This window comes from Halyomorpha halys, unplaced genomic scaffold, assembly GCF_000696795.3.
Source record: "Halyomorpha halys isolate HHAL.00 unplaced genomic scaffold, Hhal_1.1 Scaffold11.1, whole genome shotgun sequence".
NCBI classification, from domain to species: Eukaryota; Metazoa; Arthropoda; class Insecta; order Hemiptera; family Pentatomidae; genus Halyomorpha; species Halyomorpha halys.
The window spans coordinates 178,754-183,765 of NW_027111958.1; the positions used below are offsets into that span (position 1 = coordinate 178,754).

The 5,012-nt window shown below is 30.9% G+C and overlaps 1 long non-coding RNA gene across 1 annotated transcript; it reads left to right on the plus strand.

Annotated features, from left to right (window-relative positions):
• The first annotated feature begins 313 nt into the window (after positions 1–313).
• Positions 314–4,460, plus strand: LOC106678934 (uncharacterized). Its single transcript, XR_001342860.2, has 3 exons — positions 314–473; positions 2,809–2,962; positions 4,287–4,460. It is a non-coding gene; the product is annotated as an uncharacterized lncRNA (long non-coding RNA).
• The last annotated feature ends 552 nt before the right edge of the window (positions 4,461–5,012 follow it).

The following is a 5,012-nucleotide window of genomic DNA, read 5'->3' on the forward strand; positions in this document are numbered from 1 at the left end:
GCCAAACACTCTTTATGTTATGTTACAAATTATGTTGCTAGAATTTGCGTTTTGCTAGTTTTACTTGATAATGGTTTTTGCTATAATATAAATTAATCGCATTTAAATTTTTATTATTTTTGAAAGGGGGTTTCAGTTAAAATAGGCTAGTTAAAATAGCGAGTTATTTGGAAATTACCATTAATTTTGAAACGGACCGTACGTGGTATTTAGTCTGAAGCTCTTCCTAATAAAACGTAGCACTTATTGTGCAATAAATGCTGATAAAGATAAGTATAATCCGATAACGGGATTTATAAGAATAATACAGATCCAAATTAAAAATAAAACAAGTATAATGCTCCCACTGGCTGTTTTTGTTGTAATCTGCGCTTCCCATTGTTTCTGCGTCGGTGGCCATATTATAAAAAAGGACATTCTACAGGATACTGGGGTTTCCCTGCCTGGTTCCAGAGATGTTAAGTCAAATTATGGTAAGATGTGGTTATAGGAGTATCTAATGCGTTTTCTTTGAGCAAATAATTTAATTTATTATTAATTTGAATGGTTCAAATTACTCAGTAAGATCTGGTGAATGAATTGAGACAATTTGAATTCGAAATTTTAAGTATTGTATAAACACTCTAGTTTTATTTATATATTATCTGGTGACTATAGTTCATAACTCTTCTGCATTTTACGATAATTCCTGCGTCAATAGAACCATTGGAAACAGAATGCCTGCACTTTTTATCTACATTAACAAAATTTAAATTGCCCTTATGAAGGCGAAATGGGGGTATCAATCAAAGAAAATAGTTTTTAAACGTTTTATTTTATATATCCTGTTTTAATTAGTTTAATAGTTAATTAGTTAGTTGGTCTGACAGACACTTAAAATTTCTGTTTCGTTCCTTATCGGTTAATTTATATAATTAAATCATAATTATGAAGTATACATAAATGTTTAATTTTAACTAAATACAATAATTATTAACAAACTATCAATTGTATTTATTAAATCCATATACATCCTCAAATATATAGCAATAGCAAACCATTACGGGGTCAGCTAGTATAATATATACTCATAGTATAGGAAACTATTGTGATTATGAAAATTTCAGTTTTCAACTTAAATGCAAACTTTGATGTTCTCTCAGTCGAAATATCCAAGTTTTGCTTTTAAGTTTAGATCAACTTACACTATCACCTATGATATAAACAAACTATTTTTAACCTTTCATACATTCAGATCAGGCTTGTTATTAATTTATTTCAAATAGCATTTTGGTCTAAATTTTTACGTATATTTTTCATAAATTTATTTTACTTAAAATCTATTATGGTATCTGTCTTAAAATTTACTGATATAAAAATTGACTCAAGTATTTTTCTTTTGAAAATATTGTTTTTTTATTATGGTATTTCTTTATTGTAAATTATGGTGTTATCAAAGTTAAATTCGTGTTGTTTTTTAGATGCATTCTGCACTAGTGCACTGTTTTATTGCAATCCTTCTCATTATTTCTAGTATAATTTCTGTGTTGATATAATCAATTTCCCAACAATTGCTTAGTAACACCGATATAGATAGCTGGACAATTTAAACACGGAATTATATATAACAATCCTGATTTACGTTTTATTTCAATTTTGTCCATAAAATTGCTATAATATTAATATTATTTAATTTTATCGTTTGGTCAGTAACATGATGATTATTCACCAATATCAAAATCTTTAAATGATTTGTTGATATCTTCTCATAAACCCTTTATGTATTTGAATCCATTTTATTTCTTATTATCTGTTCTATTATTTTCCATCCTATCTTTGGAGTTTTTGAGGTTTTTATCTTAAATTTTGTAAATTAAATTTTCATGGGTTAATATTTTTCAGAAATATTTTAAATTACATATTTAAGACGAGTATATGCCAGGCATGTCTCTGCAAATATTTCGCCAAAATCGGCAGAGCAGTAGTGTCATTTTACAACGATTGTGATCAAATTCGGTGAATAAATAAACAATAAACTTCTTTTTAATACCTGATAGTTTTTATTTTCATTGATATATTCAAAAACGCCTTAAATGCAATATTAAAAAAAAAGTACCCTTGATTTCGTTTAGTTAAAAAAATACAACTTTAAATTAAATACAACTCATTATTAGCAATAATAAAAAATATATAATTACGAAATATTACTGAATCGTGAATAACAGAAGGAGAAAAATAGATGTATCTGATTTGAAGTGGAAAGACGAGAGTGCCTGATGCTTTTTGATGGCTTCGTGACTTTTGTTAAACTTTTTTTTTTATGACCCCTTTCTTGGTCATTTCTGATATATCGGGAAGAAGGGAGATTATATAGAGGTGACTAACCTATTCTGACCATGATAGGAGGTCAATTTTTTTATTTCGTGGGACCGCCACAGAATTGAAAAAAGTCAATCCCCAGGTCGGATTTGAACAGGTACCACTCGAGTTCTCAGGTTGCGAAGACCTGCGTCTCAACCATGTAAGGTCACGGACGCCCCATATTTTTCAAACTGTTGTCTTCCTTAAAAGGTAAAATTGATATTTGTCATTACTACTTCGAGAAACTCAAAAAAACTTTTTATTTTTTAATTTAATAGTCTTGAGACATTTTTTATTTATTTGATAAACCTCAAGAATAGCGTTAACTTCAACTAGATCTCACTTATAAACACAAAACGTGGGGACGTAAGTAAGTGAAATTTTTGTGATGCACGCTACAACCAGATTTTTATTACTAAAATAAAAATTATTTAAATGAGATTTTTTAAAAATATGTTTTTTTTACAGTTCCTAGGAAGGACAATATTATAAGTGATGCGAGTTTACAATGTGAGTATTCAGTGGATTATACCGACAACACCGAGCACTATTGCTGCCCACGTCCTTACGTTTGTTGTGGAGGAGGAAAATGCTGTTACGTATTATATGTACAATCACCAATGTAAGTCTTGAATATCTAATGTTTATTTGATAATGTACATAGTTATGATTATAAATATTTATATATACAGTAGGAGTGATTTGTAATTTGAGTGATGTAATCACACAAGGAGCGAAACGGTTGGAGCATGCGTAGGGCTTTATAATTCTGCGAAGTTGCTGGCTAGTGTCTGCACATTTGCACATGGAAAAAGTGCAGATTAAATGTTTAGAAGAAAAGGAGTCTGAGTTAAGAAAATTCGTCCACAGAGTACGACGATATTAAGATAGTATTGGGAGTTTAAAAGAGGAAATTTTGAGTTTCAGGACACTTCAGGATCTGGTTGTCTTTCTTCATCGACTACTCATTAACATTTTTTTTTTCTTAAGGCTGAAAGGAGAGTTAACTGGCACCAAGTAGAGGAGTCCTGAGATATGAATTCAGCTTCTAGTATTCTGCACAATCAATTTAAAATCAGGAAGATTTGTATTCTTCGGGTGCACCATAGCTTCATTTAAGCTCAGGTAGTTAATCGTGTCTCATGGTACATTGAAATGGAGAATAAGCTGAATCGACTATGTCAAGATTCGAAAGGAATTGAAGGACCTACTGTTGATATTGCATCTCAACAGACCTAAGTAGAGGAGTCATAGAGCGGCTTCATGGCGAGTGAGTGGTGAGATAATTCATCACTATTACCTATTGCGCACAACTGTGTGGCAGATTGTAATATCTATCAACATTATGTAACAACTATAAACAAAAAAGTATTTTAAATAAAAAAAAATAAAAGAATTTTAACGACGCAAACAGGTTGGGAGTGATCAAAATCGGGACTATCATATATATAAATTTGGGGTCTAACAAGGGTAAGGAGGAAGGCCCATTCAAAGCCATAAGAGAAAACCATTAGAGAAGATAATATTGTTTCATTAGAAAGTGTCAAAGAACCTAAGAACTGTCCATACTGAACAGTTTACGAACATTCCTCATCAACTTAAAAATAACATAACATGTATACAGAAATAAAGAAAATTCAACCAAGACTTATATTTATATAATCCGCAGAAACAAACAACAAAAATAAATTTAAAAATCACACATTCCAATTATGTGCTATTAGAGAACAATAAGAAGAGAAGATTTATTATATTTTCTCTTTTTTTCTATTAATCTGGTGATTCCGGATATCCGGCACTACCACTTCCAATTAAAGACTAGATAAGTAATATCTCTGTTGTATTTGTGATAAAGGAAGATTTGTTCTTTATTATATTTTTTATCAGATTATTCTTTTATATTGTTTTATTATTTTACATAAATTACTTTATGAAATTCTTTTCAGAATTATTGAAGGGGAGAGATGTAAACCAGAGAAAAAAAGGTAATTCTTTATCATAATTATTTTTTCAACTCAAAGGTAAGAGCAACAAAGGCTGATAAAATGAATAAACAAGTATTAAGGTCCTACAAAGGTGTCCATAGATATGATTGTAAATAAAGGATTTTAAAAATTGAAGACATAGTTTATTTAACAAGATAAGTATAGATAGATTAATATTCTGCCAATCCAACAGATGCTATCAAATCAACCTCGGTTATCATTTCAACTCGACCTTTCCATGTTACTTTTACAGCTATATACTGTCCTCCTGGTAATAACCTTTCTTATAACCTCCTTGATTCCTTAATCCGATTCCTCGGATCGGGATTCATTGCTGGAGAAGACTATAATGCTAAGCATCAACGATGGAGATGCCGCATACCGAACTCCGGTGGTAATGCCCAATCCCGTATTTCCACCTCCAATACCTATTCTATTCTCTTATCCAACAATTCTGCTGATTGGCCTACATCCCTCAAAAAGCGCCCTGATATCCTTGATGTATTTATCACCTCTCAAATTTCTCCCTCCCAAGCCGTTCTAAATCCCTGGGTGACCTTTCATCAGATCATAGTCCAGTTTAGCTTTTTTTACATTCAAGCCTCGTACCGAAGCCTTTCCCTCATTTATTACAGGAAAAGTTCACTGGAACAATTTTAAATGTGACCTGGAATCCAAATTAGCCTT